General features: G+C 36.9%; 1 protein-coding gene across 1 annotated transcript in view; it reads right to left on the bottom strand.

Annotated features, from left to right (window-relative positions):
• Positions 1–8,387: 8,387 nt before the first annotated feature.
• LOC123959826 (kinase suppressor of Ras 2-like) overlaps positions 8,388–12,499 on the bottom strand; it is a 59,043-nt gene continuing 54,931 nt past the window's right edge. The window contains exon 18 of the mRNA XM_046034126.1: positions 8,388–11,104. The gene's annotated coding sequence lies outside the window, so the exon portion shown is untranslated. The remainder of the gene's footprint in view (positions 11,105–12,499) is intronic.

Raw genomic sequence — 12,499 nt, 5'->3', positions numbered from 1 at the left:
TTAGCAGACCATGTAATAGAATCAGTTAAACTGAGATATTCTCATTGGAAGGTTTGATTCCCTCCATCAGCAGTTGATACCCCTCCTTCTTTTCTCTCAAGTGATGACTTGCTCAAGCTTGTCCAGCAAAGTTAAGAAGCTTGGTTCAGAGTTTAAATTGGATGTAACATAAACAGCATTGTTTCAATTGAACAATTTATCTTTGAAATAATAAAACAGCAGTGACTGACAAAAGGACTTTCAGTGTGCACACACTAAAGACAGTTGTTGGCTTCTCTTGATTGGGAGCATTTCGGAAGCAGACAATTTAAACAATCATTTCTGTGTGCATTCAGAAAGAAACAGGTGATCCTGGGATCAATTGGGAAAATCTGAGTGACAAAAAAATCACTGCAGCTGCTGCTGAGGTGCCCTTGAAGGCACTGACCTCCTGAGGCACTGAACCTCCTGACTGCGCAGACCCAGCTGCTTAGTAGACACCAGTATAAGTCTGTTGATGTGCTGTGTAGCTGTGTATAATGTGTACCATTCACTCAACTGCACAACATTGAAAGTGTTGCATCATGTCAACCCTGCCTCCTAGAAATTACATACCGTTCTGTCATATACTACTATTTTGTTTTTCCAATTACATTCTGGTATGAAACGTAATCACTGCCTTGCTGGATTGTATTCAAGCTTCAAGTGAATGAAGCGCTACATTTTTGTACCGCAAAGAAGTCATAGGTGGGTGGGTCAAGGTTGACTGTGAGGATACAATGGGCACAAGTTTGATGCCAGAGACTGGGATTTCCTGTCTCACTTGTGGTTAGATTTAGGCAACAAAAGCACTTTGGTTAAGGTTTAGGAAAGATTGTGTTTTTGCTCTCTTTTTTTTCAGTAAGACCCCAATCGTTCACTAACCATAACCAAATGCTGGAATTGCTTAAACTTAACCATAAAATGTTAATACTACTTTAGTTGATACGAGTAGATACTGAATTGGTTTTTGTAGGAATCAACACTGAAATGTGTTGTCGGTAATCATTTTGCGGATTTGTTTTTACAAACATTTTGCACCTTGCCACATACGTTCTTTAAAAATTAATTCTTCATCATGCTCAATATGCCTTACATACTTCAGGTAGCATTATGTCTTTCCCAAAATGGATTTACTGTTGCAAATTAGTTGTATATTGTTGTAATTTCACGGAGATGGAGTTGCAAGTTGTGGTGTGGGACTGTTTTTGGTTACAATAAAAAACAAAGTGCAGTGAAAAATAATGACATAGTAATGTGTTGGTAAAGTTGGTATCACAGAAATACACATCTAGAAGCACAGTGGCTATGCTTCAATTTATGCAAATTATTAGTCTTCAAATTTATGATAAACTAAAACATTAATTGTTACTTTCAGGGTTGAAAGAAAGTTTCCTGCTTCTTAGGCCAACTACCCCCCTAAAAAGACCAAATACATTGTGACAGGACCCAAAAATATCAGTTTTTTTGCTCCATTGCTCATTATAAGTTGACTTTGTGGAGATATAAGGTCTTCAAAGAATGGTGACCAAAATTACAGCAGTAACTTAAAATAAAAAACTTTAAATATATCAAAATGACTCATTTGCATAATTTCACACTCCAGATGTTGTAATTTAAAACAGTTTTGCAGCTGTTGTGAAAATGTCTCTCTGGGGCTCCCTAAAAAAAGCTGAGAATGATAAGTTGCACAATCATGGTATTAAAAAAACATATTTGCAGCTTAAGATGAATTGCAGCATGGCATGAATGGTGTTGTATGCATGTTGATATTCCTCAAGAGAAAAGAAAGGGTGTCGTTTTGGGGAAGGGCTTCAGGCATAGAGCGGAGAAAGGCCTCTCTGTTTGAAAGTCTGCGGCGTGTTTGTCACCAACTCAGGCAAAGTGGGACAATGCTGACCGCTAAAGGGTCCAATCAGGTATTAGGGGAAACATGTATGAGTCAGAGCTTGAGCAAGAAGGAGGAGCAGGAAAGGTGGGGATTGTGGAAGCAGGGTGGGGCAAGAGAGGGGGGGGGGGTAGGGCAGGCGGGCGGTGGAGCAGATGTGAGCAGAGCTGAGGACGAGCTTCACGCAAAGACACAGTCCCATCGATGCCTCTGTTACAGCCTGGAGCAGGAAGGGGAGGGAAGGAAAACAGAAACAACATTAAATTGGAAACCATCTTAACACACAGCCCTGCAGGACCCCGCACTGTTAACAGGCTATGTTCAGACAGACAGCCAACAATGCAGAGCATTTGAAATCAAATTTGAAACACATCCCGAAGTTGTCTTTCAGGTGTTCTTTTAATTTTGCCATTCCAAAAATGACACAGCGGTGAAGAGAAAAGCCAGTGTCTGGAAATGAAGACATTAATATGTTCTGCACTGTAAGTGGAAAATGCTGTCACAGAAACCATTATTATGAATTACAAAAAACATACTTCTAGTGTGTTTCTAACTTGCAGCAATTATTCTACTGTCAAACCACATGAAAACCTTTAAAGGACCTGAAAACAATATTTTCTTGATCAGCTTCTTTCAATGAATGCAACATTTTCTTCCTCAGTTAGTAACAACTTTAGTTATTTTTACAAGAGAGATTTCCGTATTTTTTGGTTTTGCTTGTGCTTTTCTAATTGGTTTGATTGGATGGGGCTCAGTTGGGAATAAATAATGTCACAGTGTACCTATTACAATTTAACATTTGAGTCACGCTAACAATAACTGCCACACGGTAAGACTAATTTTGGTGAAGCTCAAGCTTTTATTTTCTGTGGCCCAACAGGTAAATTATGTCTCCAACCTAACGTTAGTGAAAGTATTGTTACTGATGACATATGAAAGCATAAAACATGCATTTTAGATGAATGAGATTTATACACTTCAGGAAATAACATCATGAACAAAGAACACATTCAACATGTTGCTGCCATTAGATTGTTTCTACACGGAAGTTATCGCCAAGTCTAGTGGAACATAAACAATGTGATCAGTTCTTTTACAAGCACTGTCAGTCAAACTGCCAGGTGCAGTTACTTTCTGCAGCCTCCACTGGTTATGATGAAAAGAAACCAGAAGAGATTCAGACCACATAAAACATAGTCCTATAACTACAACATTATTACACTTCGTTTTTGTATGTGTAAACAAACAAGATAAGTTGTTTGTGAAATTTCGAGCCGCTGTTTCCAGTCTTTATGGCTGTAGCTGTATATTCATTAGACAGATATGAGAGTGGAATCAATGAACTCTCAGCAAGACTGTTAATTTCTCAAAATGTTGAACTGTTCCTTTAAACTCTTAATAAATAGTAACCAAGAATGTTTTTTTCCACGTGAACTTTTACTTTTACCGACGGTTACCATTTAATGAATATTTAATATTATAGAGGAATCAAGTTTTTGGTGGCTTTAAGGTCAAATAATAAAACATCATTATATGTTGTCTGAACATAACCATACTGTATGAGAACATAGAACCCTAGAGCACTAATTCACTAATGAGGTTCAGACATTACCAAAAATACAGACTGCACATGAGACTGACATGATTGCAAAAGAAAGACATACAGTAGCATTAATTTCTAAACATAAAAGAAATTCAAGATATGGACCAGCTTTAAAAGGTCTATAGTATCTATCACCACATACTGCAGACCAGAACTCAAAACTTTGCATCCAGGAAAACCACAATGGATCTTAGCAAGTCTGAGTGGCACTGTCGTTGCACATTATCTGCCAGATGGGCCAGCATAGGGCCTGCTGGAGGGAAAGAAAGGGTCACATCCTCCCTCCTCTTGCATTATGTAAGGTTTATTTTTGGGATGTACAGTTCAAACCAGTGTGGATTTGTCAAGTGGCTGTCAGACAGTCAACCACTCTCAGGCTCTTGAGCATGATGTGAAATCACCACCGTCTGACGGTCAAAAACTTCTTCCCCAAATATGTCAGACAGGCTGCCTCGCTGGTTGTAATTATTCAGTCAGTAAGATATTTTCACCTGATTTGATAAGGAGAGTAATTCTGGCATAAATGTTACATTTATTTGCTCACTGAATCAGGTCAACAGCTGCATGGGATTTACTGCAATGTACATGGTACAGGTGTTGCCAGCATGTTTCTTAGCCTCAAGGCTTAACAAGTGTTTTCTTACTGGCACGGCTTTGGACTCAGTAAAGCTGAACCTTTAGGACATCATCCTTATATGGCACATTTTGTAGTACTTATGCTCTCTCTCTCGCTCTCTCTCTCCTTCTCTGACTGTCTTCCAAACCGCTGGTCTAATGAAATACATCTCCAGCATAAAAAGCCACGTGGGTGTCTTTAAATGAATAAAGACAACCCCACAGTCCTTTGAGGGTATATTGCAGAGCTAATCTGCTGCCCTAAATTGACTATTTTCGAAGCCATATACATTGTGTGTTTTTGTAGACCTACATCATGTTTGGGGAAAGTGGACACTGGCTTCATCTAATTAGCCTCATTAATCTAATCAAGGTCCTAGAGGAAGAAGAAACTTAAGTTGTTATCAGTGTGTGATGTTTGATGCGAATGAGGAGTTATTCACTCATATGGTGCTATGATTTAATGCTTTTATCTTGTATTGTTTTTGTATTGTATTATTATCTTTCGGCTATTATTCTCTTTACACTTTTAACTTGTTTTTGAAAAGTGCTCTATAAATAAAGATTATTATTATTATTATTATTATTATTATTTAGATTTTTTTGGTGTCTTTTTAACAACTTGCCGTGCCTATCTCTACATCTCTTAGTGATCTCCTACATTTCCCAGAATACCTCTTTAAAAACCATCATAAGAAATTGTTCGGTTGTACGTTGTTACAGTACATGTAGAGAGCAACAATATGCAATGAGCAAACAGGTAAAAAAATAAAATAAAATAAACTTTTTAGGTTATGCACTGATTAAGTAGCTTTCATTTGAATGAATAGGTCTTGGAACATGGCTTCCAGTTCTTGTAAAATATCCATAGTCACACTTTGTAAATCATAGTATTGCTAGAGGCAGCGATACATTCTGGTCATTTGAGGCCAATGTTGGCAGCAGATTTTGCATCTGTGCTTCTTATAGACTTGTTCTTTCCCTTCAAAGATAGTTGAATGGTTAGTACAGAAACCTCACATTTACCATTGTCATTTTGCTGAGCTGAAACCTTTCTGCAGTTTACCTTCAGTGAAGTTCTGTTACAAATACCTTACCATATTATGATATTGTTAATGAATTTTCTTTTATTCTCTGGAAACATTAGATATTTCTGTTTGGTGCTGCCACAAGGACCAACTCCTACAGTTAATCTGTTATATGAACCAAATTCAGAAATTAAGTTTTATTATATTTATATATTTTATTATTGTTGCTTTTATATTTCCTTTCAGCTCAGACAGTACAACACATGGATTAAACGAAAAATTTGCAAACAAGAAAAAGAAATATATTCTGAATGACTTTACATATTTCGCTTTGTGGAGAATTTTTTATTTTTCATTATGAATTTCTTTGCACTCAGTGTTTTGTTTTTTTTCATTTATTCTGTAATTATTATATTAACTACAGCTGTAACTATAACTACTGAGAGGTGAAATGATCTCCCAGCACAATGTGTGCATGAACCTCAGCATCAGTTTGTGATACTGTGGCGCCACCTAATCTTTTGATCCCTTGGGATTTATTAGGGAGTTAACACTTGTGGTTTTATTCTTTAGGAGCTTGTCAACATCTAACAATATATTTTATATGTTATTATTTCATGGCTCTTGTTTATTGTATTATAAATGTAAAATGTGGTTTAATTTTCTCTTGAATCCCAATTGTTTTTATTTATGTTCTTTGCGTCTGTATGAACTGTAACAAGAAATGCACTGAACCTTATCAGATTTTAACACTTTTAAGAATCTCGAACAGAAACATTCATGCTCTGATGGGCTTCAGCCTCCCTGAGATTGGGTGATGTGGATTTTTTACGCTTCGGTGGCTGAGGCTGAACTTCCAAGGTGGAGGTAGAGAAGAAGAAGGAGGAGGACTGGCTGTGCAGACGGGTAGATCTCTCATCTGTCCATAACAAATATCTATCGTTCCATTTTCCCACTCCATGCGCTCACTAACTGACTATCTCTCTTCAACCAATGAATCACAGGTCTGACATTGTATGCCATGCAAAAACACACACACACACACACAATCATGCACACACTGTCATCAGTATACAAGTGCCTTCACAGAGGAGTTGAGACAAATGAAAGACAGAAACACACCAGATATCGGAATTTTGTTTGAACAGCTTCACTCAAATTTTAAAAGTGTAAAAAGTGGACCTATACACGTCGATTTCCTCTGCACCAAATGTGCACGGAATGAGCTTCTAGCCACGTTACATAAAGTGACCATTATATATAGACTTGTGCGAAGCTGAGAGAGTTGTTTATTGGTATTGAAGACTGTATTTACACTTTTTGCATGATCTTTATATCGATATTCTATCTTGATAGGGACAAAAAGATTTATGCAGGTGTAAATGCATGTAGAATGGTTTCTCCTTTGTCCAGCTATGCTTTGTTTTTGATTAATCACCCCTCTTGGTCACAGAGGGATGCTCCAAAGGCCAAAAAGCTTCCCTTTTAACCTAAGAAGCAAATGGCAAAGCAGTGTTATTACAAAGATTTGCATGTTGTTGATACCATACCAGACATTTCTGTTGGCTTCATTCTGATACATTACTACATTACTCCTTTTATGTTACTTTTAAATTGCTGTTAATAGTTAAAAAAAAAAAAAGAGCTCAAGTACCAGTTTGAAAGGTTGCATCAAAGGCAACAAACTCTATCAGTGCAGATTGTTTATTTCTAACAGACGTTGATACTATTACTGTACATTACTTTCAGGTTTCAGGAGAATTGTGCGTGTATTTTTCCTGCTTTCAGTAAGATAAACTTATCGATGTCTTTGTAACGTTACTGCATTCAGGTTGAAGCTCTTGTGAATGACGAACCCAGCTGGGCTCAGTTCATGAATGTCATGGAAACAGGTACTTTCAAAGAAAGAGTAGAAATAAATAAACCAGTTAACTTTAAATACAGATGTGTCTAACCTCAACCTTAACACAACAGTTTGATCAGTGGAGCTAGAGGATTGATTAGTCTCGTCACTATGAAGAGAAACCAGTTTAAACCACATGTCTCTCTGTTTCCTGCTACAAGAGGAGGCTGTTTACCACAGTCTATGCTTCAGCCATGGTGAAAAAAGCTCAAAATATTTATAACAGGAGGTGAATTAGTCTTTTTAGGTCAGTGTTTCTTCTTTGACAGAGAACTGCAGTGTGGGTGCTTGCTGTGTCATATGTTCACTGCATAAGCAACAAGTGGAAGCAGTATTTTTAGCTGGTGTTTAGAAGTGCTTGGAATATACTGAGTGTATGGACTGACAGAAGAGTGGATATTGCTGCAAGAATTATTTTAAAGAAGGTGTCAACATTTGGGGAAATATCCTTATTTGCTTTCTTGCCATGAGTTAAATGAGAATACTGTTTTGATATTATTCTCATACCTCTCTGGTAAATATAAGGCTACAGTCAGCACTCAGTTAGCTTAGCTTAGCATAAAGACAGGGAGAAACAGCCTGGCTCTGTAACAAAATCTGCCTGCTAACCCCTTGGATGTTTACTAATTAAGAATATATACTGTTTGTAAAATATGTAAAAATGACAGATTGTGTGCTGGACTGTTTCTTTGCCAGGTGCAGTGACAACCTTAAGTCTCTGCTGGTTGCCTGGAAACCATACAGTGACAATAAGAAGTTGTGGATGTTACAGGTGTGTATACATGAGATGATCCACAGATATGAGTGTGGCATCAATCTTTTTATCAAACTCTTGCCAAGAAAGCCATTAACCACAAATGTCAAGCTATTCCTTTAACCAGTTTCTGTAGATTTTGGGGGATTGTTTACATGTAGCTATACTGGCTCCTGCCATGAAAACAATTGTAAAATACTTTACAGAGTACATGAATGTACTCTGACTACAGCCGCTATTCTCTGTGAAAGATGAGGGTATAGCCTTTTAATAGCCACCTTTCAAGCCTACGGGTGGAGGGGGTTTTGTAGTATGGAGGATTGCTTCAAGTGTTCAGAACGTGAGTAGCCTACACACAGCATCAACAGTTGCACTTTTTAAAATCAGAACAGAGATCACATCACTAAAGGTCCCAATCATTAATCCCACTCATAAATTCTTGGAATAATTAATTAGGTGGTAAGCACTGACTCGACACTAAATTTGCTCTTTAAAGATGGGTTAAAAATTTCAACCAAAGTAAAATATGGATAAGGGTTGACTAAGATAAAAGATGACATAAAAGAAACGGGAAAACGTCCAAAATGAAAACATCTTTTTATTGTCATACACTTTGTAAAGGATGAGTGCAAATAAAAGAGCTTGTGATCAAAAATCTACTCATCACTAAGCCATGGATCATAAGGCATCATTAAATACAAGCTTTTTGGAGCTATCATCTACAATACAAGGACGGAATCAAGGAAAAGAAACAACACAGCATCAATGCTTATGCAATTAGAAGGAAAATGGCGAAAAAGAAATTAAAATTAACAGAAAACAGAAACAACAAAAAAACACAACACAATTTGTACATTCAAAAGAAAGAAGTCAAAGAATTCACAAGGAATATTGATATTACGGCAAGTGACGATAAAACATAGTCTGCAATCTGTTATGTACACTTGGCACTAATGTTAGATCTTTGATGGTTGCCCAGTCAGGTTGTTGTCAACTCTAGCATGTGTACAGGTCGCAACTCTTTTTTTTAAATTTAAATGCTATTCTAATATTTTTATATAATCTATAAATATTGTGAAACAATCATTCTCTCAAACAAGCTGTTGAAAAGATTTGCAAAGCCTGACATAAAACTTAATTAGATATTGAGATCAAACTGCTCAATGGACAACAGTTCATCAGATCATCCAAAAATGCTCACATACTTTTTATATATACTGTAGAAGTTTTTTTTTTCATAACAAGAATCGATCTTTGCTAGTCCATCTCATGCACTTGAAAGTTGTAAACAGTACAAATATAAATGATCCACTTACAATATTTGAATCCCAGCAATTCCAAAATAGACAGACTCCAAAAAACAGCAGCAGATTTGTTTGTATGCTTTTTCCAACACACAGATGTGTATATAATAAGGTGGAAAATGGCTATTTAACATGATTGGATTGTCTCTATCTATTCCACGTGGCTAGAGAGAATCAAAAGCAGTATACAGCTCAAATGATGCCACAGCTTTCAATTCATAATGATATGACTCAGATTTGCTGTATCTCTAAAACATACATTTAAAATATATTATGATATACAGTATGGAGTAGAAAAATGGCCTGGAGTGGTCTTCAGCATCCTGATATGTCTTTTATGTTAAAGGGAAAGTTCAGCCAGATTTAAGTTACTTACTTGTTACTTTATAAATCAAGAACCTAATAAATCACCCTTTAGCTTTGTGTAGAACAAATCTTTAAAAAAAAAACAAGAAGGCAAGTTTGAGTTTAAATTGTCCTCCACAGTCAACTTTTCAGCAGTGTTGCAGTCAAGAGTAGAATAGATATTACCATGACAAGAGAAAAGTCTGTTTTGTTAAATGTTTAAAAGAAGACAAGAAGACGGTTAAGTCCAAAGAGAACAACGTTATGAAAATCTGACCTTTCGCAATGGTTAAAGAAACATTCATTTTCTGTTCAGAGTGTAAAAACAGCGCTTCAGCCCGTACAACCTCCATATATTGTGGATATAATCAAGGGAATAAAGGACACAGATGCTAAAGTTGATTACCCATGTTACTTGCTGGACTTGCTGGAGGTCTACAGCATTTGTCCTTAAGATGTGTTCAGACTAAACATAAAGCTTTTTTTCACCTCACTGTATTGGTATCGAGCTGTAACTAACAATATGCACATACTGTGTGTGTATGTGTTTGCCTAAACAGTCTATGTGTGTACTACAGATCAGACTGTCATCATTCAGACCCTAGTGTTTTCCTCTAAATACCTCTAACATTGAAAAAATGTTTGATTAGAGTGGCCCACCTTTGCATTAAAGCAAGACTATTGGTGCGTCTGAATTCGCATTTCCCCCTACTTACACTTCACACACTGACAATTATGGAAAAATGCAGCGCACTCTGGGTAACCAGATGGTGTACCAATAATGGTCAAAAACACTTCTCATGCTTGCCATGTTGGCTATGTAGCGGATGGGGTTAGAAGAAAATAATCTTCCTCTTACAATTTCATTCGAATTCATAAGCAATAAATGCACCTAAACCCAGTACAGCTGCTACAGTCTTACTTGGTCTGGTATGGCTGTAGCTTATGGTAGATAATGTTGGCTAATGATAGCAAACTTTATTTAAATATTGCTGTGTAATTGACATTACTAAGCCAGTTTGCTGACTTTATGACTCTTCTCCACTTGCGCTACTCTTACTTTGCATTTTAGCTGAATGCTAAACATAGCAGTAGCCTAATTGTAGTAGTTGTGCCTTTAGCATTACCTCATAACTGTCTCTTGTAGCCTCAGTGGTCACTGTTTAGCCACTGTCTCACATTCATTAGCTCTACCTTTAGTGAATCCAGCATCTGTTTGCAATGCAGTCAAGCTTCCTCTAAAATTCACATCATCGTTCAGTCTGAACACACCTTTATACAGCTGATTTCTAAATGAGTAATAAAAGTAATTTAACAATAGTTGTTAAATTTCTTTAGGTGCTGATTTCAAAAATTACTAATTTTTAGTGTACTATATTTAAAAATGTTAATCTTTTACCCAGCATGTGTTATTGATGAAATGTTTATGACATACCATTTGCAGAAATGCTCAGCATAAAAATAAAAAAATTTTTTGAAATGAAAATTCAAGTTGAGGCAGGATGAAATGAGTTCCAAGTCAAAGTGACTACAACACTGCTGTTAAGCAATGTTGCCAAAGACAAGCCAAAGACAAAGTCAGTGTTTACTTTGACTCCTATCGGTTTTTGTTTTGCCTTTTCAAAGGTCATGTGTTCTGCTTTTACCTGCCTAACAGTCACATCATTACATGAATCTTAAAATATCCAAACCTTAGAACCAGGCGCATTAGCAACAGGTCTTTAATCCATTTAGGTTTCCAAACTATTTTATAAAACAGTTTATACACCACTCAGAAACCTAATGTGTAATTTTCAGTACTTTGTCACTGATTAGGGTCTACAAAGTTCATGGAGACTACTGCACTCACTATACAGCAGTAAGCTTTAGATTTTAATCTGTATCCATTATATTCTGTGTCTACCATTAGCTATATTATATGATATATTATATTATATTATATTATATTAGCTAAGTAAATAACATTTAAATCAGGGGAATAGGCGATTGGGGGCTCAGTTCTCTGGCTCTGATAGCATTTCTGAAGAGATTGACGAGATACATTTCAGTGTCAACGATTTCACAGAACAGCGTCAAGTGAGGGAGTCCTAGTCTGACCAACGGCTTTTTCTCCCGCAAAGTTTTTGTTCAAATGTCTCACTTATGTTCTCAGGACATATTCAAAGCACAGGCTGATGAGAGAAAAGTCTCCCATCCAAGAACCGCGCCAACACATCGCCACACAAACAGGGACGCTGGCTTCTTCACATTCAGTGGTACAGTTTAAATAAGAGGACTTTTTTTAAGTGAAAATAATTTCAGACAAACATATAACCTGTATAGACATCCACACATGAGAGACCATGAGGTAACACTAACAAAATGGTCTACACAGTTGACAGACATAAGGAATGGCAAGACAATGTTGTGAAATTATACAATGCGTGATGTACAACAGTTCATTCAAAACAAAAAGAAGACATGGGGGAAAAAAATCTACATTTGTACTCAGACATGTGTTTTTTAAAGTCCATGATGACGTGATCAGTCGAAAGTTACAAGCAAGATACATCCAGAAAATAAATCAAATATTATGAAAGGATCAAGTCAATAGTAAAAGACAAAAACGATAAAGGAAAAATATCCTGCATGGTTTAAATCAAACCAAAGAAAATATGAGTCCCGACTGCTTTGAGAAGCTGGACAGTCAACTTATCTGTACACACACATGCCAACATTCCATGGAAATACACACAGCACGGGCAGTTTTCATCACTGGGCTGGCTTTTGGATTCAGTGCATTCTTTAAGGAGGTGGGTTATTTATGTGGAGTTATGGCGGCTGTTTTTTTTATAGTTGCAGACTGTTTTGCTGTTTTGTGTCCCTAACTCATTTGACATACTCAGCTGACTTCCAGAAGTGCCCTGGGTGGGAAAGGCGACGGTTCCGTTTTGGCAACTTTTCCAGTAAATCTACCAGCTTGGAGAAGCTGGGCCGCTCTTCCTGCTTGTACGCCCAGCACAGAAGCAGAATGTCCTGGAAAAGACAGACAGACAGATAGA

This window comes from Micropterus dolomieu, linkage group LG21 (assembly GCF_021292245.1).
Source record: "Micropterus dolomieu isolate WLL.071019.BEF.003 ecotype Adirondacks linkage group LG21, ASM2129224v1, whole genome shotgun sequence".
NCBI classification, from domain to species: Eukaryota; Metazoa; Chordata; class Actinopteri; order Centrarchiformes; family Centrarchidae; genus Micropterus; species Micropterus dolomieu.
The sequence above is the reverse complement of the archived record's forward strand: the minus strand, read 5'-3'. Positions and strand labels throughout refer to the sequence as shown.